The sequence below is a fragment of the Adiantum capillus-veneris genome, chromosome 21, assembly GCF_014529385.1.
Source record: "Adiantum capillus-veneris isolate H3 chromosome 21, ASM1452938v2, whole genome shotgun sequence".
Taxonomy (NCBI): domain Eukaryota; kingdom Viridiplantae; phylum Streptophyta; class Polypodiopsida; order Polypodiales; family Pteridaceae; genus Adiantum; species Adiantum capillus-veneris.
The window spans coordinates 136,088,506-136,114,020 of NC_140951.1; positions in this window are offsets into that span (position 1 = coordinate 136,088,506).

Genomic DNA, 25,515 nt, shown 5'->3' on the forward strand with positions numbered 1-25,515 from the left:
CTGGCCCAAAAGGTTTTAGAGATAGAGAGTGCAAACAAGATGCAGTCTTCAAAGACAACCAAGGAAGGCAACATAAGTACAATTAAAATGGAGACTGATGCCAAAGCAAAGCTTATTGAAGATGTTTCATCTCTAACTAAGAATACCTCAGAAGAGCTTAAAGTAGATCAAACAATAGCCAATGCTATTCAAACAGAGCAAACAACAACCATCAAAGCTATTGAGTAGAAAATGCCATCAAAGTTAGAATTTAAGAAGATTGACAATCAAGAAACAATTGGAAGTGCAAAGGTCAGTCGATCATTGCCAACAGAGTCAATAGATAGAAGGCATAATGGAACTCAAAGTCTCAAGTCACCTTCCATAGAGACTAAGCTAGATCAGGACCAGACTATGGCAAAAGAAGGACAAGGATCTTCAATAGAACCACCAATGAGAATAGCTATATTCCTCAATAGTACAAACGGACCAAGTGTCAGATGCAAAGCTCTATTGGATAAATAAGTCAATTGCAATATGCTTTCAGAGAACATCCAAAGAATACTCAAGATTACTCCATGCAAGTAGGATAGAAAAGTAATGCGAGGTATGGATACAAGTCACGAAGAAATGGTTACTACTAAGCATCCATAAACATGAAGAGCAAGTAAAGTTTTAGTTGAAGCCTCCAAAAAATTTCTTGCAAATGTCATCTTTGGGCATCAATGGTTAGATCAACACAAGGCCCACAGAGAAGATACAATGCTATTACTCTACTCTCCAAGAGGTAGCCACCAGTAGTTACAAGTATCACTAATGATGGATTCAACATTGCAAAAGTCACAAGAATCAACAATAAATCTTGTAGACAAAGGTAAAGCTAAAGTGGACCTACAATTGACGAAAACGAAAGATGTAGCATCATAAGGCTCTACATAAAGAACCCTCATGGATCAACTTCTTCAAGCAAGTCTGGTTTCAGAAACTTCAAGTCAATTCTGAACCAAAGAAAACCTCTAGGGAGCCACCCAAAAGAGCAAAGGTATATCAGCCCAAGTACTCAAGAAATCAAAAGAAAGTCAAGCAAGTGCTTGTTCTAAGCAGTCTAGTAAAAGTCAATGAACTAGTGTGGATTGAATATGGAAGGTCAATACAAAAAGACAAACACATGGCATGGATAGCATCGTAGTGCAATTTAAAAGAACAGAAGTACTATAGAGGTAATAAACAAGTATGGATACCAAAATCGAAGCTCAAGGCATATGAAGTGCAATCAAGAAACTTTGAGAGTAGAAGGCCAAGTGGGTATCAACCTTGAAAATATCCTAGGATACCTAAGAAGCGGGTATATAAAAGGACCACATTGAATGCTAAGGTCTACCACAACTCTCAAGAGGATACAAAATAGAGATGAATTTCAAGGAATCTTCCTCTTGCACAAAAGTTCTATACATGCTATACAAATATTTGGCTACCAATGAACCACAAATCAATGGCACTTACAAATAAGTTGCATGAAAATATCAAAAGCTCAACAAGATATGATCCCAGACAAAGTCATTATCAGAAAGGCTACAAAGATAATCAAGAGATTTGGATTCTTAAGTCTTCCAGTGCTCCACATCAAAGGACAAATACCAACATTCAACAAAGGCCTACATCAACATCAAAGGGCTCCTTTCAACAGGCCTAATTTGAAAATCAAATGAACAATGGAATCTTCACCATTAAAGAAGGACAATTTACCAACAAAGCTGTAGATTCAAAGTTGATAAAACAGCTATGGGAAGAGGAACCTTCAATGCCAACTTGGTCCTTCAATAATCTTCTTTTTGAGGATTCAAGATTAATATTACGAGAAGAAATGTTTGTAGTAAGCACAAGAATGTAAAAAACCAAGTTGCCAGGGTGTGAAAAACAGTCTTTGGCATAGTCAAAGTGAAGCTGCTGAGCCAAAAATTGAGCAAAGCGTTAGTCCCAAAGCTTCAAGTCATAATAAAATATGTGCTAAGAGTCGTAGTTATTAGGCTTATGCTCAAGTTGGAAGAGTTGAACATATTTAAGTTGTGTCACTTATGCTAGATGAGATGCTCATAAGAGTCGGAGTCTATTAACTCAATCATGGTGGAGTGAAGTAGACTCCAACACTCACGCACAATGCACAATAAGATGAGAGTTCATATCCTCAACAACAAAAACACTTCTTAAAGGGGTGCCAGCTTGTAAAGCCATGACATATGATTTTATGCCTACACCTTCTTTCTGAAGAACCCCTCAAAAATATTTATTGCACAAAATATTGTTTTCCATGCATTTCTCTGTATGCATATATAGGATGTCCCATCATTGGACATATGCATTAGAGACTCTTTTTTTCTTCCACCTACTCACCTTGAGCGGACTACAGTAGGAAAACCACCTTTCCATCTTGCTACCCTCATATTTTCTACTCTTTTATTTCTATATCCACCAGCAAATAATTTCTTCAGTACAATAATATCTCCATGCTAATAAGTACTCCAATAATGCGCATATCCGAAAGGCACTTTTTTTCCACTGGGTTTTTTTTCTTTGGTCATTCAGGTATTAAACCCTAATCTAGAACCTCACTATTCTACTTCCCTTGTACATACTCATCATGAATAAATAAACCAATTATGTTGCTACAACAGACAAATGTGACATCATCTCTCACATCAGGGACAAATTCAAAACAATCAAGATGCTACAACAAAATGAGACTCATCAACAAAGTCATTCATGACAAATGAAGACAAGGTAGTCCATCGATAACCAACCAAAAACCTTCCACACCCTCCATGAACACTTCTCAATAGTGATCGAGGGTGGGCAATAAAATCAAAAGGGGGTTAATAAGGGCGACGTCAATTATTAACAAAAGCTGCTAAAGGCCCAAGCCTTGTGAGGGTACATCAAAGATAGATACACAGAAATAGAGATATAGATTCCAAAATGGTCATGTATTATAATTCCCAATTTATTTCAAGCCAGTGTAATATTTGTAATGTGTTACGGGCTCAACGAAAGTTCCCAGCTATAAAGAACATGTCAATTAGAGTGCCTAGGTTGCTAATTCAGTATGTTGTGGAGCCCTAAAGGCCTTGGGCATGTGGACGTTGCATGATTTTACCCTAGGTATATAAGGCAATGTGTAAATGGAATTAGGGTTCTCAACCTCATTTGTTGAGACCACTCTTTGGTGAGATCTCATGAGGTGTGTGGCTATGGAATCCTTGAGCTTCTCCTTGCTCATGTGACTTGATTAACACTAATCAATGATTAATTATCTTTCACCGTGTCTCTCTTATACTTTCTATGATTGTGAATGATGCTTTGCTTAGCTAGATTGTAACTAATTAGTGGTTAATCTTGCTCTAATCTTGTGTGATTGCCCTCTATTCTTTGTGTGTGCATGTAGGTTTGATTGGAATGCATATGCTCAATAGATCTACTTGTGTGCGCTTGTGATTAGTGTGTTGCATGATGGAATTAGTGATGTGTGCATCTTTGCAATTGTTAATGTGTGTGATTGGATTGATTTGAGGTGAAGAGAAGTGTATGTGGAGATTTCTAGACATCGTGGCTCAGCTCCTCCATAGGCCAAGAAGCTCCTCTTGTAGAGTCGTCGTTCGTGTTGCCATGATTTGGCTCACTAAAAGTGTGAGTGTCTCCATGCCCTAGCTGGGTATCTCATCACTTTGGAGTGACAATTATTGCTTGTCATTGGAGCTATGCTATGATGGTACCCCCAACAGTGGCCACTTTTGGCAATGAAGATGGCTATTGGTGTTGCCTATCTTTTTGGGAATTTAGCCCATTTGGGTAGTTGACTTTATGATGGATCTTGCCCTTGGGTTCCACTATGATGTGAGTCCTAGACTACCATATTTCACAAATTTGAAGCACTGTGTGAGCTTCTTATGATTGTTGTTGATAGCTCTCTAGCTCAATTTGTCATTGCTTGTCAATTTTTTTTGTATTCCATTCTTTGACTTGCCATTGTTTAATGGAACTTTGTTGTTGTCCTTGAAGATGAGAGTTGCTCTTGACAAGCATAGCTGAGACGTATATGTGTTGATTTGATTCTTTGATGATTGATATGGGTAGCAATTTCCTTATTTACTAGTACTTAATGCAGAAGGAATATATACAAGAGGATAGTGAATAGTTTTTTAGATTAAGATCTAAAACTTGGATGAAAAAAGGGACAAACTTGTTGGAGAAAAAGTACCTTTGGTTTACGCAATTTATTATAGTTAAGTAGTGGACTTTAAGTACCTATTCATTCAAGCTTGAGAGAAACAAAGGAAGAGTGCCTAATGTAAATGTCAATTATGGGACATTCTATATGCATATGAGAAATTTGTCAAAAAAAGCATGCAATGTGTGAAAGATGGAGTTGATGGGTGCTTTAAGGAACAAATGTAGCACATGTGATATAAAAATATGTCTCAATAGCTTTCATGTTTCAAAGAAGGGTTCTCTATGTAGAAGCTTCTTCATTCATACCTCAGACTCTTGTACTCACCTATACCAGCATGAGTGACACAACGTAAATATGCTCAACTCATCCACCAGCTTGAGTAGTATCTAGAATAGCTAAGACTCTTAGACCACATAGAATATTACTTGAAGCTTTGGGACTAACACCTCGCTCATTTGGTGGCTTAGCTACCCGACTGTGACTCTTGTGCCATGTATTTTCAATGGCGACTTTGACGTATCTGTTCAAGGCCAAAAACCTGATTCCATAGGTTCTTGAGATTAAAGCCTCTTTCATTGTTTTGGTCTTTGAATACCATCATTTTATCCAGTAGTTTGGCATACTTCTACTTCTGTTGATTTGTTTATCATATATCAATAGTGCTTTGTGAAACAGGTTCTATAGTTGTAGTAGGTATTGATGGAGCCTTTTCTTTATCTCCCATGGGAAGAAGTTTTAGATGTTTATGGGTTTTTTGTGATTGAGTTTTTGGTCTTTGTGTGATTGTCTTTTCCATTTGACCTCTTTGTTGTATGACTTGATGGAAACTAGGCTTCGGTATTCATATTTGATTATTATTGTTGTAAAAGTCTTGCTTTTGCAGTAGAAGATGAGGTGTCCATCTGGAGGTTGTATAACCCTTGGTTGTGATTGCTTGTCTTTGGGTGGAGCCTTGTGCTACATGACTAATCTTAGTTGTTATAGGTTGAACTACTACTTTTGGTAACCATACTTGAGAGTTACCTTCATAAAATCCTTGTGCTTCAAGTAGCTTGACTGAAATCATCTCTTGCTTCACATGTATTTGTTGGATATCTTGGTAGATATCTAACTTTGGTACCCATATTTGTTGCATTGCTTGTTTCTTTGAAGGTATTTTCTTTTGCCTTTTGTGGTTGTTATTTAATATGATTGAGATGTGTGTCTTCCATTGATAGCTTGGCTTTCTCTTGTAGAACTTTTTTTGTGAGGTGGGTAGGTCTAGGATATTACCTTAGGCTTTTTGGCCCAAACATTAGTGTTTCCTTGAAAGTAGCCTTGATTAGTGATTGAATCATTTGATACTACCCACCCTATTACCTTGGATTGTTGAGGCTAAGCTTGTGATTGGTGTATCCAAACTGGATCTTTGATTTTGATGTGCTCTTTGGATACTAACACTTGGTCGATTCTTTTTGGCTCTTTTTTGGAGGCTTTGTTGTGAGATGGAAGCTTTGGTTGATAAATTTTTGCTTAGGTTTCCATTGCATTGTTGATGGCTCGGCTTTTGATGTAGAGACTAAGTAGGAAATTTGATGGACACTTGTTGAAGGTAAAGTTGACTTGCAAGGCTGATATGCTTGAGTGTTTGCTTTACTTTACCTTTTTTTGTATGGATTGTTGTTTATTTTTTGCATGGATTTGAGGTGCTTTTGGACTATCATGATTATTGTTGTTGAAGATTTTGATTGTTGTCAAAAGAAGATGTTAATCCAGCTTTTTATCAGTCTACCATTCTCTTTTCGACATGATGGGAGTTGATTATGTAGAAAGTATCATTGAAATCTCCATTACTCAACTTGAGTACGGCTTTTGCCATGCCAAAGCTGAGAATTGGCATTTCACAACATGTGTATACTCTTTCTTCTAGATCTTTGATTGGCAACTTTCCCATCATTATCCAAGTGCAATAAGACATTAGATTCTTTGTAGCATAAGGATCTATCATAGTTGAATATGTACTTTTGAGTCTTGTCTCTCCACATAAGCTGACTTTGATCACTATAGGAGACAATCAATATTTTGCGTTATCCTCATTTCTCTGTTGATCTTGAGTTTGTTGAACATTTGATGTAGAACTTGGAAACACTACTTCTTCATCTGCTTTGAGTTGTGCACTTTTTGGACTCAACTTATTTGAAATAACTATTGTTGATTCTTCAAGTATGTCAATGATGACGTATTCTTGTGTAGCTTTTCTTCATTTGTTTGTGCTCTTGCATCATGATTCATGACATAGTTGTTTGTCTCACCTTTTCTTCTTTCATACTTACAATTTCATTAGCTTCCTTCAACATCTTTATCATAAAATAGGGAACTATGAGATAGCCTTCCTCATCATAAAACTTTGTAGGCCTTATCTCATTTGTGCACACATCTAGAATAGCCAATATTTGGTTCCATCTAAACGGCTCCAATAAATCCTCAGGAAATGTTTTACGGATGTAATCTTTGTCTTCTATTGGTCTCTCTAAGATGAAATCTTCTCTCACCAAACTCTCATACTTGGAAGCTCCACACATCCAAAGATGTGATTTAGTCTACAACCATGCACGTACCTCTGGGTCATTGACTGTTTTCGAGTCATATTCCTCCAACAAGAGTTTGACTACCATCTTTGTAGCTATGGTCTTTCACACTGATCCTTGTTATCACCTCTTTGTGCCTTAAGTAGATTTTGTCATAGCCCCAACCTTGTATCATTTTAAGTTTTCTCACAAATGGATGTCCCAAAATGATATCAAAATTGTTGTCTATTCCAAAATCTACTCTTGCAAATGTATGTTCATATTAAATCCCACAAGATGTTACAACTATTTGTTCGAGCATAGCCATAGGTCTCTCTACATGACCACCTATGAGTTGCAAATTCATTTTGGTTTTCCTAAGAGCCATTTGTTGGAGCCCCATCGGTCCAACTGTTGTAATGAGCCCATTTGTAAAGCATATCAAATTCCATTTTTTATGTCAGAGACATCTTATCAGTTTGATCCATTCGTCTGGATTATGTAAATATTAGTTAGTTAGTCAGGACTCAGATTTATTCCCACTTAGTAATCATGAGCAAAAGAACCCCATGTACATTTTTGAGCTAAGGTGACTAAAGTATAAAATTCGCCTTAGAACCATTTTTGAAAACAACATTTGAATTAATCCTGTGTCGTACAAGTCAGAGAGAGAGAGAGAGAGTGTGTGTGTGTATTATCCTCTTTGCTACGCGCTTCTCCCTCACCGGATTCACGATGCGACCACACCACCACGATAGTCTCTCCGAGAGCTACGCGCCCACGCCACGCATTCGCCGTTTCGAGTTGATCGCGATTGATTCTTCCACGAGCTTGTTTTGCTTGTAAGTAGCACAAACGGTGTCTGTTTTCAATAATCAAGTGCTTCATGGAATGAGAAAGAGATTAGCTACACATAGATACTGATAAACTTAAGTTTCGCCCACTTTTGGATTATGACCTGTTGGTCTATCGCGAAAGCATTCGAGATAGCTAGGGTTCAAATCTGGTGAGATTAGACTTATAGGTAAGTATGTCCTAGTGAGAGGATGATGCCTAGTAAGTTTGATGCGATTCCGAGTTCATTGGATGTGTAAACTGTGTTGTAAGCGTTAAGGGATAGAGTGGGTTGCATTTTATGAGGGTTAATGAGTGATGCATCATAAAAGTGCATATGTGTAGATTGGTCTCAGCCTGACAAGCTAACGAGATTGCCTACGTGCACCTAGGGGTTAGTCGTGTCATCGGATGATAAGTATGTTGTCTGTGTCGTACTCGTGAGTATGAACAGGGGAGTAGTTTTTCCCTAAAACATTGGTGCCGTTGCCGGGGACACAAGACCTTAAGTAGGGAGATCTACGTCACTCGTGTGATGGTTAGCTTACTTTAGTTTTGACTAGAGAGAGCTTAAACTTTTAGAACAAGATCCAGGATAGAGTATCCTGAGGTCTAGTGGATAGCCAAGAAGCCTGTGTCTTGCTGAGGGTCTGCGACTATTTAGATTTAGTTAAATAGGATAATGAGGAGTTATGGTTTTTGGTTTTGAGTGCTTGTTATACTCGTGAAGAAATAGAGTAGAAAAACGCTGTAAAACCACAAAAAACAAACAAAAAGAAGAAACAATAAGGCTATTTGCTTGCCTTGAAAGCAAAACCCACCTCATATACCCTTGAAAAGGGTGAAAAGAGCCGACATTGAAATTTATGATTCAACACTCGAGAAAACATAAAAACTGTGACCAAAACCAACAAAAGGAAAAAAGAAACAGATGATTGTCATAAGGAAACACTAAAGTGAACCTAAAAGAGGCCAAGATGAGATATAACCATTAGCCAAGGGTAAACTGACTATGTCATGAGGAATGACTGAAGTGCACAAGTTTAAGATGCAGTGTCATCAAATTTGCATCACTTTAAGTGCAATGGAGTTGTGAATAGTCAAAGAAAAGTGAAATGTTTGAAGTGCTTAAGTTTTGAGGTCAAAAAAAGTCCAAACTTCACAAAAATTGAGGGATAGACTTGTATGGGCACAGGGAACAAGACTATGCAAAAACAGACAAAAACTTAAGTCCCCATTGCTCACTGCCTGGTCTATCGCGATAGACTGGTGAAAGTGGTGTTTGTCTAGCAACAAGCAGAAAACCCTGATACCACAAGCTTAACACATCAATACAAGGGTACTCACAAAAATTGAGTGAATTTGAACACCAAATTTTGACCCCAAAACTTCAAAACTGGTGTTGGGAGTCTGAATTCAGAGACAAGGGCAAGAAATCTTTGACCCAATGTCCAAACAGTTCCAAAATTGGTCAATGCACTACACAAGGGGAGACTAAACTAACTGTGGGGAAAACTTTGGAAAAAAGCTGAAAATGAATAAAGTGCTCAGTTTATCGCGATAGACCAAGGAAATTTTTGCTGGGGAACTTTTCTTTCAAATTTTCCCTAAGGAGAGCTTTATCAGGGCCTAAATAGCATGCACACCAAAATTCAAGGCATTTAGATCACTGAAGGTCAAGTTGAGGGTCAGATAGAGAATCAAGCTCTAGTTGAAATACTAAAAGGGGACCAAAACCCAACCCGTGTCCAAACTTCACAAAACTGGAGGGATAGGATATAGAGGGTAACTAGAACCCAAGGGTAAAGTCACAATTTTGAATTGACTTGTGATGAGCAAACTATCAGTCTATCGCGATAGACTAAGGAAGTAGTGAGTTAGACATTTTTTGTAATTTGTGACTATAATGTTAGAACATACTCTCTATATAGATCCCAGCCATCATTTCAGAATTGAAATTGGACCACCAGAAGACTGACTAAGTGGTTACTATATATACTTGAGAGATTTTTTGGTAATTCAGGGAAAACACTTGTGAATAGACTAACCATCTTTGTGTAGATCCCAAAAGGAGGTCATCACAAAGCTATACAGGAAGAAGGAGTCCAGGTAAGCTTTAAGTTTGCAACAAAACTTTCATTCATATGTATTTGAGGTCAGGAGCCTTTGTTAAGTCGGGAGCTAAAAGTGTCAAAATTCAAATTAGCACCACATCAACAGAAGAGAGTGTAACTCAGACCAGACTAGACCCATTGGCACCAATCATTGAAGAGGGTAGTGATACTGACACTTCGTCGGAAAAGTCCTTCTTCATGATGGGGAGTCAACAGCCAGTAGGGTTCAACGGTGAAGGATCAATGCCAGGGGGGAGCACCTCCCTACATCCTTTAAACGAAACCTAGTTCACTATGATCTTCTTGGAAGGAACTAACTCGAGGGGAGCCCTAGTCTATTCTGACTATCGGGGACGCAAGTGTATCTGTATTGAAGAAAGACCGGCTCAGAGACTAGAGATAATTCGAGTCTACGATGATGGAGACAGATTCAGAGACAAAAAGGGAAACCACTATCTGATAGTGAGTAACCCTGAGGATTACAATAGATATGGGGATAACGTGGCCAAAGGGAAAATGGTTTCAGAAACCCAAGAACCGCCTCCTAACATTGATCTACCTGGAGCACTTTTTATGTATGATAAGAAACAACCACAGTCCCAACCTATAATGAGAATGTAGGGATTTACAAGCATGAAAGCGAAGGAATAGTCTCTTACTTTCAATGCAAGGAACCCTACCCGAATGAATTAAGCAAAGACAAGGTTCTTTACTTATTTTCATATGAAACTGCTATGGGGAAGGATATTGTTTTTGTTGACAGATACGGGCGAGAATACAAACGTATTCTCCCAGAAGAGGTTGAAAAGGCAATAGTTCCGGGAGCATCGACCTATGGCCCCGACGAGGTACCAAGAGCCACCTACTCCCCTAGCAAGTCGACTAATCCCTTTTCAGAAGAGTATGATGCTACCTCACATTCTACCCGATCACCGACGTCCAACTACCTGGACCAACCAGCTACTCAGCCATCACTGTAGGCATGGCTTCCACAGAGTGCTACCTTAGAACAAGACCGAACCCGAGAGGGTTATCAAACCGCACGAGGGTTAAGGGATTTACAAGAACCACCGCTTTATGCACAGTATCAAGGAGAGAGTAAGCCAAAGACTCAGGGGTCAACTGAGCTTGGAAGAACACCCCGAGAACGAGTTCGGAGAGATGAACCATCTCTCCCGAGAGCTGTTAGAAATTATGGATTAGGAGCACCATTGGGAGAAGAACTTGGCCACTACAGAAGACCAGAGGAGGTATATCGACTAGGAAGGGGAGATCCCATGATGAGATTTGGAGACCATCGTAGAATTAGACCTTCTCAAGTGCAAAAATGGGTAAACAAGAAATATACGGGAAGAAAGGATCCAAGAGATCATGTAGCAGCCTTTGTGTGTGTAATTAGAGCTGAAGAGGTGCTAGACTTTCCTACCCAATTTGTAGGATTTGGTTTAACCTTAGAGGATGATGCGGCTACATGGTTTGACTCGGTGGAGCGAAGAGACTTTGAGTCTATGGAGGAAGTGTTTGACGAGTTTATCGAGGAATTCTCACAAAGGGGGATAGCTCATAATACCGTCTTGCAAATCCATAAATTCAAACAGAAATATGGAGAGTTCGTGCGAAAGGCCGCCCTCCGATTAAAAAGATATGTTAAGTTCTGTCCCGTGGAAGAACTGACAACTCAGTCCAGACTCATGCTTATATTTATACAAGGACTAAGGAATGCAGATCTTCAAAAGGACTTACATATGAAAAGGAGCACTACGTTGAATGATTTGACCAAAGAAGCACTATACCTTGTGGACAATTGTGCGGTCTACAAAGAGGGTGAGTTCAAGGATCTTGACGATGATTCTTCCTCACAACAAAGCGGGAGCAAGTCTACTAAGACAACACTGAAGGGGGAAGTAGCGGTAAGCCAAGAGCATCTTGTAGAGGAAGTGCTTAAAAAGATTAACTTGTATTCCAAACCACAAGCTAAACAACCAAAATGGTGTGCGATTGAACAAAAATGGACAAACCATGGAACTGAGGAGTGTTATTATAACAAGGGATATGTGAGAGAACGACCCTATGCTCCACAAGCTCAGGCGACATCTCCTCAAGTCCAACCGATGCCTAGATATCAGACTGGCAACTTATCAGGACCTGTAGGTGCAAAAAGACCACAACCAGTGTTGGGGCAACAACCACCCCTACCAGGATTACGACCAGTCGGCATAAGATACACACCCACAATAACCAAGTCGGACGAGAAGGCTTTGGTACCTATGCATGCATACTACGACGAGCCCAATGGATATGCAGCGAACTCTGTCTATTATCCACAAGACGAACCCTCTACACCAGAACCATGGAGCATAATAGGAAATACAGGACCACCAACTGTTGCACAGGCAGCGGGGAAGGACGATATAGCCTGGATGAAAGAACACTGTTGTTCATAGCCAACGGAGGCATGAGCGGGCAAAGGAGTGCACACCAACAAAGAGGAGATCCAGGAGCACCTCAACAGTCTAAAGGACCATGCTACAAGTGTGGAGGAGACCATTGGCTAAGGGATTTCCCTCATGACGAAATCATTAGGGTCAACGCATATTACACGGAGTGTGAAATTACTCACTTGATCCCTGATTGCACTAAAAATCCGAGCAAAGGAGCAAAAACAACCTTGAATATGCTAGGAGCGCTACCGTCTAGTGGAGGGTCAGAAAACGAAACTCCGATTTCGGTTAAGGTCTTGACTAGAGCCCAAGCAAGGAAAAATGACAATCAGCCCAAGAGTAACGATGAAAATCAAGAAGAAATCAAGACTGACAAGTCTAGTGTCAGTCGTGATAATCCATGGAAAGAACGAAGAGCGAAAATGAAAGCTAGATGTGAGCGAAAAAAAAAAGATGTAGAAGCTGAGCTAACGATAGCTCGAGAACAACTTAAACACCAAAGAGAGTCCGACTCTCTAAAATCAACGGAAGGACCAAGAAGTGCAAGCTCAGGAGGGTCGGTATTGGTAGATAAGATCAATGAACCCTTAGATGCAATCTTGCAAGCATATGAAGCAAGATTGAAGAACAGACAGACTCTAGAGCAAAGGTGGATGACATATCCATATCTAGAGATAGAAAAACAGAGACTAGAGATGTGTAAAGAGCTGATTGAAACTGCACAAGCTTTACTGGATCCTCCACCTATGGAAGCAGGAGATAGAATAATCAAACCACCAAACAATGAAACACCTCACAAAACCAAACAAAGGATACCTGACAAGATAGAAAACATTAAGTACTTGCCGGATATAGAGGATGCAAAAGACGTACCTAATAGCACCGATGAATCAATGAAAGATTTTCCACCATATTCTCCTATTGTGGAAGAAAAGTGGCATGAATAGCTATGGGCAACGGTGCGAAAAGCTCAAGAAAAATATGAGACAAAAATAGTCGAGTCAGCACCTTTCTCGGAGCTGAACTTGAATAAGACTCCATGTGACTTGGACGTTAAATCATTTCAAGGGGATAATGGTTCAGTTGCATCCGAAGATAGTAGACCCCAATCTCTCCGAACTTTGCCATCATATATGAGGGACTATGAGGCAAGGTCAGAAATTCGAAGAGTACCTTCTCAGAGAATAGGCGGTTCAAATCAATTGGACTGTGAGGTCCCCACCCCGTCGTATCAAACAACGGATCTGATGGTAAACCTGGTGGCCACTAGATCTATAGCAGAAGCAAACAAAATGGTTCAGGGTTCAACTAGCGGACGATCTCTCATCACAAAGTGAGTTGAGTTCGAGCCTACTAGCAACGAGATCTAGCTCCACCTCACAGGGGAAGCGTACTTAACTATCTAGCGATCCTAAGACCCACCTTCCAAGAGGAGAGAAACCCCGAGTGCCTTTTTCCCCATGTTTCAGAGGCACGTACTCTCGAGAATTCCCCGCTCTAGGGGCAATGAGCATTACTAATATCGAGTAAGCACTATGGGGACAGAGAGTTCCCGACCAATCGGGACCACCCATCTCGTAGGCATTGGCAACCCGAGCCAAGCCCCCACTTTCCACCCCCACACTCACACTTCATCGTGTGACCTAATTACTACCACAAAGGTTGTTCAACATAAATATTCCGTGTTTAATTCCGAATCACATGGTTCGTTAAAACAGCCCTTCAACCAGTATTGCAAACAACACCAAGACAGAATTCTAGCAAAAATTCTACTCCAACTTATTCATAAAAATTCCAATGTTCTGGAGGTACAACATCCCCCCTCCAGCGAGAGTTTACTCCTCCCGTTGTCACCTAGCTGCCCATACAACTAGGTATGTCCACCGCATAGAAAGCACGTCATGGACATTCCCACCGCTTAACCAGCAGACGTGGGTATCCACCGCTTAACCAGCAGTCGTGGACTCAAGAGCCCTTAACCAGGAACTCTGCCCCTGTGATCAGGAGGGGGTTCATGACTAATTCAACATTGGAAATAGAATGAACATGCCGAGCTAAATTTTCCCTAGCAGACATTCTTTCCTATTGCAAACAGCATTCCCATCAATCAGTTCCTTCCTACTTTAGAACTTAATGTACAATGCTTTCAATGCCGAGGTTTCCGTCGGATTTCTCCAACATGTTTGGGGATATGAGCATTCCTAACTAGCGTATGCAATGTTAGTTTAAACAACTTGAATAAAAATATGATCTACCTCTTCCCCTTCTTCATCGATAGCCCGTGAGATGGCCGGTATTTGTTCCTCCATGGGAGCCTTCCCCTTCCCGTTGACATTGCTCGTTCCTGCCTCGCGATCGTGGGCACCACCGAAGCGAGTCCTCTTAACCGGGGCCATTTCTCACTACTTTAAATGATTAGCTTGGAGAAAGAGCTAAGGTTCGCAAGAATCATAACAGTCCAATGGGTAGATTAGTGACATTAATTAATCCCTCTTATATGATAGATCTAGATTTTTCATAAAGCAATCATTAAGGATGACACATAATCCTATGGGAACCGGCTCTAAAGTTAATTACTTGGCTTACATGATTAAGAATAATAGGATTTCACTAATGGAATTATCAGAGAGATGAATTAAGTATGATTAATCTCTTTCCTAGCAATTAGAGGGTGTAGAGTCACCGCATGCATAGGTGTGAGAAAAACCATCTCTTAGAGACTTAATGACAGATTAATCTTACCTTAATTATATCTTAATGCATAACAGAGATGAATCTAAATCAGCTACAATATTAATGTGTGATAGAAAGAGTGGTTCTCATCAATCTACACAATTACTAGCTTACCGATTAATTACTATACTGCCTAGAGAGAGAAAATTCTGGTAATTATTCTCTAATCATTAATTGAGAGTGATGAATGGCTGATAATTCAGCTATGGGATGATGATTACACAATAGAATATGGTTAATGAGAATTTAGAGAGTAATTATAGAGAATTACGACTAGGAATAAGCATAATAGACGAGAAATTTAGGCGGTAATGAAAAGGATTTGCAGAAAGCATTAATTAAACCGTGGTTACCGTGATTAAGGGCTGATAATCCTTTCGATTCTCTGATCTAATCGAGCTTCTTAAGGCGAGAATTCGACAGCACCTCCCTCCTTGCTTCTCCTTCAAAAGCTGTATGTTCCGACAGCACCTTCCCAGAGTGTGTGTAGGTGTGTATGTGTGCACTGTGTGTGTGAGCATATGTGTGTGTGTGTGTGTGTGTGTGTGTGCAGGTCTTTAAATAGGCCTCCTCAAGCTGAAAATCGATCTGGGTTGCTAAATGCATCTGGGAGCTTCTCCAGTTAAGCATGGCAAGTCCAGTTCCCTGCCCACCAAGTGTCAAGTTGGCTTAGTTAACTGGTTCCGAGACTGAGTTGCACGCTTGGCAGCTTTCCCAAGACTCCCACAAAGCAAGAGGGCGCCCCCTAGCTGCTAAAGTTGATCTGGAGTGGCCTGGGACCTGTTCCCACACAGTCCCGGGCCCCCGGTACCTCCCCGGATAATTTTTAGGAAAATTGGTTCTACGCTAAAACGGGTCATACGAGTCGGATTTTGATGCCGAAAATTGCTATACGAAGCTCTAACTACGGCGTACTGGCCCGAGTACCTGCCATATTTAGCAGCCCCCGGGGTCGGAAAATGCATTTTTTTCAAATTCGGGGTACAGGTGCAGATTTTCGAGACGGTCAAAACTAGACGGGTCGGGTGACCAAAAACTTACTATATTTGGAAAATTTTCACAAAAATTATTTTAATTCACATTTCAAAGCTTTATGACATTTTGAACATCATGGCACTGACAGAATTCGGAAAACTGCTAAAAATAGTAACTTTTTTCCACTATGATCATTTCATGGTACAAGGGTGCTCTTTTTGGTTGGGGTCAGAGACCTTACAACCTCCCCAACGTGAAAAATTTGAGATGTCGTCATCTCAAGAATACATCTGGATAAGCTCTATGCTAACTACTTAGGTACATATATCCTTTGTCTAAAGTAAAGATATCCTTTGATAATAGAGTAGTCTTTAGCTTTATGCGTCTTATTCTGCTGAACTTTGATGAGATTCTGGTGCTTGATTTATTGCTCACTAGGATTAGCAGTTGCATCATACATTGCTGCTCTCTCATCAGCTTCATCACCCACAGTTGGTTGTCTCACTGCGGCATTAGCAAAAGCTCTACTTCCTTGTCCTATGTTTCCTCTTCCTCGGCCTCCTCTTCCGTTTGGTTGACCTCGCCCGTTGGCGTTCAGAGGTACATTATTAGCACCGGATGTTTGGGAAATCCTTTTTGGACATCGACTTTTGTAATGTCCATACTCCTGGCACTCAAAGCATCTTATATTGGGAAACTCGGTAGCTGTCGTGGTAGCTACTACCGGACGATGGTTGTATGCAGGGTTGATTGGTCTGTTACTCCAGTTGTCTGTCTTGTCCCTCTTTGACAAATAGTATTCACTATCTTGGGTAGTCCTCTGAATCTCTTTAGCTAACGGTTTGGCCCTTAGCAAGGCATCTTGTAAAGTTACTGGCCTGAGAGCTTCTAGTCGGTTGTTTAGGGGGTCGATGAGTCCTTGGCAGAACCGTGCTACCTGTTGTTCCAATGTCATCTTAGGAGCATATCTCCGAAGAGTGACAAACTTTGAATAATATTCTTCGACAGATGAAGTCAGCTGCCGAAGGGAAAAGAACTCGTTCATCTTCAAGGTTTTATAGGCGGGTGGTAAGTAACGTTCCATCACAACAGCCTTGATGTCTTCCCATGACTGGGAAGATCCCTTGATATCCAAGTCCCTGCAATGTTTCTTCCACCATATCTTGGCATCGCCAGTCAAGCGGAACATCGCAAGCATGGTCTGATTTACGGGTTGGGTTCCCGCAGCTTCAAAGTAATCGTCCATGGCTTCCATCCATACTTCCGCATCTCTCTCCACATTTGCCCCCTCGCCCTTAAAGATCGGAGGTTGGGCTTGTTTGAGGAGAAGCTTCTTCTCTTGCGCTGCCGAGTACACAGCAACAGGCGGTACCTACATGGGTTATACGAAATTCTTGCTACCATTACTTGAATTTCAAGAGACACGAGACTTTAATAAAATTCAAAATTCCACTTTATCAAGAGACAGAGATTCAGAGACAAAAATAACTTTATTGATGGAAATTTATTACAATCGAAACTCCTCAAGGTTTAGAATGACTTGTGACCGCTTATTACAAGGCTTTATGGATTTGCGTATAACATACGCCTAGGAAATGGTATTGACATGATGCACTACTTCATTCGTGTAATAGTTTTTATACACATTCTTGAGGGGATAATAAACTAAGATATCGGGCTGGAGTTCCGCTTTCAGTAATCCAAAGGTTTTGACTCGGTTTGCTGGGATCACATTGGTGACCTTCTCCAAGAGCCAATCATTGATGGTTTGGTTGGAGTTGCCCGAAACAGTCTGATCCAATCGTGTGGGCACCAAGTAGAATATCTCTATCACTCTCAACTCTTCTCCCCAACGTATCTTCTTCAAGTCGGTAGCCAGGCACCCTAGCTTCCGAGCATTGATGTAGTAAACCCCTCCTGGAAATGTCCAATCAAGTTTCCATCCTTTGTCAATGCGAGTGGAGTGTGGCGTATAAGCCTTCAACAGTATCTCCATGACATCTCGCCTGAACTGGTAAACAGGGGATCTTCGAGCTTGCTCATAAATAAGATCAAACACTTGGAACTTCCGATATTCGAGCACGGGGTCTTCCTGCAACACCAATGCAAGGAATTCAGATCAACTACCTATATACTTTCAGTTCCTTTTAAATGTTCAAACAATACGACTTTATTTTCCCAGCCTAACCTAGGCTCTGATACCAGGTGTGAGGTCCCCACCCCGTCGTATCAAACAACGGATCTGATGGTAAACTTGGTGGCCACTAGATCTATAGCGGAAGCAAACAAAATGGTTCAGGGTTCAACTAGCGGACGATCTCTCATCACAAAGTGAGTCGAGTTCGAGCCTACTAGCAACGAGATCTAGCTTCACCTCGCAGGGGAAGCGTACTTAGCTATCTAGCGATCCTAAGACCCACCTTCCAAGAGGAGAGAAACCCCGAGTGCCTTTTTCCCCATGTTTCAGAGGCACGTACTCTCGAGAATTCCCCGCTCTAGGGGCAATGAGCATTACTAATATCGAGTAAGCACTATGGGGACAGAGAGTTCCTGACCAATCGGGACCACCCATCTCGTAGGCATTGGCAACCCGAGCCAAGCCCCCACTTTCCACCCCCACACTCACACTTCATCGTGTGACCTAATTACTACCACAAAGGTTGTTCAACATAAATATTCCTTGTTTAATTCCGAATCACATGGTTCGTTAAAACAGCCCTTCAACCAGTATTGCAAACAACACCAAGACAGAATTCTAGCAAAAATTCTACTCCAACTTATTCATAAAAATTCCAATGTTCTGGAGGTACAACATCCCCCCTCCAGCGAGAGTTTACTCCTCCCGTTGTCACCTAGATGCCCATACAACTAGGTATGTCCACCGCATAGAAAGCACGTCATGGACATTCCCACCGCTTAACCAGCAGACGTGGGTATCCACCGCTTAACCAGCAGTCGTGGACTCAAGAGCCCTTAACCAGGAACTCTGCCCCTGTGATCAGGAGGGGGTTCATGACTAATTCAACATTGGAAATAGAATGAACATGCCGAGCTAAATTTTCCCTAGCAGACATTCTTTCCTATTGCAAACAGCATTCCCATCAATCAGTTCCTTCCTACTTTAGAACTTAATGTACAATGCTTTCAATGCCGAGGTTTCCGTCGGATTTCTCCAACATGTTTGGGGATATGAGCATTCCTAACTAGCGTATGCAATGTTAGTTTAAACAACTTGAATAAAAATATGATCTACCTCTTCCCCTTCTTCATCGATAGCCCGTGAGATGGCCGGTATTTGTTCCTCCATGGGAGCCTTCCCCTTCCCGTTGACATTGCTCGTTCCTGCCTCGCGATCGTGGGCACCACCGAAGCGAGTCCTCTTAACCGGGGCCATTTCTCACTACTTTAAATGATTAGCTTGGAGAAAGAGCTAAGGTTCGCAAGAATCATAACAGTCCAATGGGTAGATTAGTGACATTAATTAATCCCTCCTATATGATAGATCTAGATTTTTCATAAAGCAATCATTAAGGATGGCACATAATCCTATGGGAACCGGCTCTAAAGTTAATTACTCGGCTTACATGATTAAGAATAATAGGATTTCACTAATGGAATTATCAGAGAGATGAATTAAGTATGATTAATCTCTTTCCTAGCAATTAGAGGGTGCAGAGTCACCGCATGCATAGGTGTGAGAAAAACCATCTCTTAGAGACTTAATGACAGATTAATCTTACCTTAATTATATCTTAATGCATAACAGAGATGAATCTAAATCAGCTACAATATTAATGCGTGATAGAAAGAGTGGTTCTCATCAATCTACACAATTACTAGCTTACCGATTAATTACTATACTGCCTAGAGAGAGAAAATTCTGGTAATTATTCTCTGATCATTAATTGAGAGTGATGAATGGCTGATAATTCAGCTATGGGATGATGATTACACAATAGAATATGGTTAATGAGAATTTAGAGAGTAATTATAGAGAATTACGACTAGGAATAAGCATAATAGACGAGAAATTTAGGCGGTAATGAAAAGGATTTGCAGAAAGCATTAATTAAACCGTGGTTACCGTGATTAAGGGCTGATAATCCTCTCGATTCTCTGATCTAATCGAGCTTCTTGAGGCGAGAATTCAACAGCACCTCCCTCCTTGCTTCTCTTTCAAAAGGTGTATGTTCCGGCAGCACCTTCCCAGAGTGTGTGTAGGTGGGTATGTGTGCACTGTGTGTGTGAGCACATGTGTGTGTGTGTGTGTGTGTGTGTGTGTGCAGGTCTTTAAATAGGCCTCCTCAAGCTGAAAATCGATCTGGGTTGCTAAATGCATCTGGGAGCTTCTCCAGTTAAGCATGGCAAGTCCAGTTCCCTGCCCACCAAGTGTCAGGTTGGCTTGGTTAACTATTTCTGAGACTGAGTTGCAGGCTTGGCAGCTTTCCCAAGACTCCCACAAAGCAAGAGGGCGCCCCCTAGCTGCTAAAGCTGATTTGGAGTGTCCTGGGACCTGTTCCCACACAGTCCCGGGCCCCTGGTACCTCCCCGGACAATTTTTAGGAAAATTGGTTCTATGCTAAAACGGGTCATACGAGTCGGATTTTGATCCTGAAAATTGCTATACGAAGCTCTAACTAAGGCATACTGTCCCGAGTACCTGCCATATTTAGCAGCCCCGGGGGTCGGAAAATGCATTTTTTTCAAATTCGGGGTACAGGTGCAGATTATCGAGACGGTCAAAACTAGACGGGTCGGGTGACCAAAAACTTACTATATTTGGAAAATTTTCACAAAAATTATTTTAATTCACATTTCGAAGTTTTATGACATTTTAAACATCATGGCACTGACAGAATTCGGAAAACTGCTAAAAATAGTAACTTTTTTCCATTATGATCATTTCATGGTACAAGGGTGCTCTTTTTGGTTTGGGTCAGAGACCTTACATGGACACTAAAATGCTGACAGACTTGTTGACCACTCCGGTCAAGTGTACAATCAAATTGGCAGAATTGTTAAAAATTAGGCCAAGCATGTGGATGAAAGTGGGAAAATGTCTTGAAAAATTTGGCATAAGGACGCCTCTTAAGTTCTTTGAAACCGAGCTTAATGACACAGAACCGAAGAAATTCAACACTAGACCAGTGCCACTCAACAAAGTAGGAGAGTATTGTGAGGGGGAAGACGGCAACACGACCCTACAGTTGAGTATAATGGCATAGAGACTAAGGCAATACTTGATAGTGGAGCTGGCATTGCCATTGCGACCAAATTGCTATGGGAAAAATGGGGAAAACCAGCAATACAAACAACTAGAATGAAATTGTAACTGGCGGGCGGGCACATAGAAAGGCCTATAGGATTGCTTGAGGCAATCGTGGTATCTTCCTGTGGCATAGAGTACGAACATACCTTTGCCATAGTAGATTTAGGCAAGAAGAATAACTATGAAATTATCCTTGGTAGGCCGTTCATGAGGCAACTCAAAATGGTGCAGGACTGGGGGTATGATTATTTGTATCTAAGACATGCTGAAACTACTACACGCGTAAACATGAAAAACTATAGCTACCATGATGTCACGAGAACCCCGGGGGAAGAATTTGACTCAACCACCATTAGTGGATCAGAAGTCCTAGCGTGGCTTTGTAAGAAAAAGGAGATATGGATGTGTGGGGCATCTCAATGTAGTGAATTTGACCACGATGAAAGGACACTAGAGAGGGTCTTGGAAGAGGACGCCTATATACGAGAACCTTTTCTTGAAGAGAAGCTCGAACCCCTAGAATGGTCTCAAATTTTGGCTACCTTGGATGTATGCGTCAATGAAGTCACTCCCACCAAATTTTGTGATGAGAATGGCTACGATATCATACCATACTACATGTTGAGCAAAATTGTGGAGGAGGACGAGGACGAGGTAGATGCTGAGAATACGAGGATCCATAAAACAGAAATGAAACTTGAGATTAAAATAGTGGGCTATGTGGACATACCCACTAAAGAAATCAAGCAGGAAGGAGAACCATTTTATGATTCTTCTGATCAAGGTGAAAATAGGCATAACGCGGATGACGAGAAGTCGGAAAATACAGAAGGAGACGACAATCAAGATCAAGACAATGACGTCTTCTACAATTTCCCAAACCAAAGCGCGAGACGCCAAAAAAGATACAAGAGTAAACGACACCACATCAGTACACCAACCAGGTTGAGACCTATGCCGGAGTTTGAAGGTAAGACACATTTCCTTATGAACATTCACGCTATTGATTGTGCTAAGGATAAAGTGTCAGGAAGATTTATTAAGGTTGCTGAAGACTCAGGATTTAAGTCCAGACTGTTGAAACCTAAGAAAACCAGCAAACCAAACAAAAGAGTCGCAACAAAAAAACTGAATGTGTGTGGTAGTCCAATTATGACGAAAATTGAACGAAAAACGAGATACAATGAGTGGAAGCAAAAAATTAAAAATGTGTGGACAACTGAAATGGAAAGTAGTGATGGAGCGAACGCTAGTGATGGGAGTAAAAAGATAGATGTACCTCCTCACTATTGTAAGTACACCATTCAGGAAAGAAGATTGGTGGTTCAGCAACCAATGAGGGAGCCTAAATCAAACGAGTCCTACGATGGGCCAAAGAACGCCAAGAAAATAGACTTAGTAGAGCTAGGAGAAAATCCTCGACTTGATTACATTGCCACAGATCTAGGTCGAGAAGAAGAGGACTTACGGATCAAAACACTTAAAGAATTTCGAGATGTATTTGCCTGGTCGTACAAAGATTTGAAGGGAGTGGATCCTAACATTTGTGAACACTCAATCCCTCTGAAGTCTGATGCAAAGCCAAGCAAACAACGTCCATACACGTATAATGAGACATTCACCAAAAGGATAAAAGAGGAGATAGACAAACTTATGGAGGCTGACTTTATTTATGAGATAGAACACACGGACTGGGTGTCCCCGATAGTGGTGGTACCCAAGAAAAATGGGAAATTATGAGTGTGTGTAAATCTCAAGAAGGTAAACACAGCAACAATAAGAGACAACTACCCTCTTCCTATCACTGAACACGTCCTAGAACGAGTGGCAGGCAAGCAAGCCTATAGATTTATGGACAGGTTCTATGGTTATAACCAATTGGGGGTTAAACTAGAAGATCAATACAAAACAGCATTTGCAACAAAATGGGGCATATATGCGTTTAGGGTAATGCCATTTGGCTTGACCAATGCTCCAGCCACATTTCATAGATTAATGACACACGCGTTTAAAGAATACTTGCAAAAATTCTTGGATATTTACATGGACGACTTGTGTGTCAATTCTCTATTGAGAGAAGACCATATAGATCATCTGAGAAAGATATTCGAAAAATGCAGAACGTATAGGATTTGCCTCAACCCAGAAAAATGCGTATTCATGGTACGGCAAGGTAAAATCTTAGGCCACATAGTGTCGGCTAATGGAATTACCACTGATGAAGACAAGGTTAAGGTGATCATAGAATTGCCAAGACCAAACACTGTACGAGAGGTACAATCATTTATGGGACATTGTGGATACTACCGACGTTTTATCTACATGTACGCTGTAATAGCAAAACCCTTCTATAGTCTAATCATGCTCTTCATTTGGACAAATGAATGTGAGGAGTCATTCTAGAAATTAAAAGATGCATTGGTATCTGCACCAATTCTAAAAGCACCAGATTGGTCAAAGATCTTCCATGTACATGTAGATGCTTCGGCATTTGCAATAGGCTGTATACTAGCACAACCAGAGGAGGGAAAGACAGATTTTCCAATCAGTTATGCTAGTAGGCAACTCAACAGTGCAGATAAGAATTATACTACCACTGAAAGAGAAGGATTGGGTATGATATATGCTGTAAAGAAATTTCGGCATTACTTACTCACGAACAAATTCACATTCTTTGTGGATCATCAGGCACTCTTGTCCTTGGTAAACAAACCTTGCAACACGGGACGAATTGTAAGATGGTTCATCGTGTTGCTAGATTTTGATTTTACAGTAGTAGTTAAGAAAGGAAAAACTCATCAAAGAGCACACCACCTTTCTCGATTACTACATGGCGAAAAAGCTACAGGAGTGGATGATGATCTCCCAGACGCATACCTGTTTAATATAGAGATGGCATCGAAATGGTCAGAGAAAATTATTCCGTTGCTGACATATGGAATGAATCTTGACCACAAACACACGGTGAAAGACATTAGACAAGCACGAAATTACACAATGCTTGCGGGAAGAATGTACCATCATGGAAATGATGGGATTGTAAGATTTTGTATAGGCCCAGAGGAGTATGAAGCGTAGGCTAGAGGAGTCCCACACACCAATAGGGGGATTCCATAGAGGAAATCAAATGATGTATGCACAATTAAGAAGACTTGGAGTGTATTGGCCAGGAATGGTAGGCGTTGTAGCAAATTACATCAAGAAATGCGACTTTTGCACATCCAATACCACTGTGGATTATGCCACATTATACCAAGTGACAGTAGCACCCTCATGGAGTCATGCTATTGCGGATTATTTGACTAATAAGGAGCTGCCAGGAGATTGGTCTAAAGCCAGACAAGAGGCTTTACAAATCGAAGCGAATAGGTATACCATCATTAGTGACCAATTGTATAAAAGAGGAATTGATGACCAGCTGAGGTTAGTTCCACATGAAAACGACTACTTTCCATTATTGGAACAGACTCATGCAGGCATAGCAGGTGGTCATTTTTCAGCAGAGAGAACCGTGAAAATCATTATGGTTGCATGTATATGGTGGCCGACCATGATTCAGGACGCAACAGAATTCGTGAAAAGGTTTGATGAATGTCAACGCACTAAGGTACCAGTTAAAAGAGACGAAATGCCCTTAAGACCAATGATGAGTGCTCGAGCATTCGCTAAATGGGGATTGAATTTTGTTGGTCCCATCACTCCACTAGCATATCGTTCACACGCACAATATATCATAGTGGCCACGGACTACATGACCAAATGGGTGGAATCAAAAGCCACAACGAAAGCATACGCGAGAACCATGACACAATTCTTATATGAATATGTGTTTACATGTTATGGCCTTCCAATCGAGCTAGTGAGTGATAGAGGGACACACTTTGTAAATGAAGTTATCCAACATCTCTTAAATGAGTTTATGGTAATTCATCGCAAGTCTGCACCCTATCATCCTCAAGCCAATGGCCAAGCGAAAGCGACCAACAAAATATTGTGCACGGTTCTTACGAAACTGGTTAGTGAAACATGAATAGATTGGGATCGGATGCTCTATTCGGCATTGTGGGCTTATCGAGTTGCATACAAAACAACACTCAATGCTACACCATTTAATATGGTATATGGGTTAAATGCAATATTTCCTATTGACTTTTTGATCCCCACACTAAGGGTAGCAAAACAATTGGACTGGACGGGGCATGAACTTTCAGAACGGTTAGAGGACTTTGAAAAATTAGATGAGTTACGACTCAATGCTGTAGCGGAAATCTATGCAAAAAAAAGACAACAGAAAGAGTTTTTTGACAAACATGTCAAGAAAAAGGACTTTAAAACGGGCGACTATGTCTTAGTATACACCCTTAAACAGCACGCCAAAAAACTAAAGAAAAGGGGCATG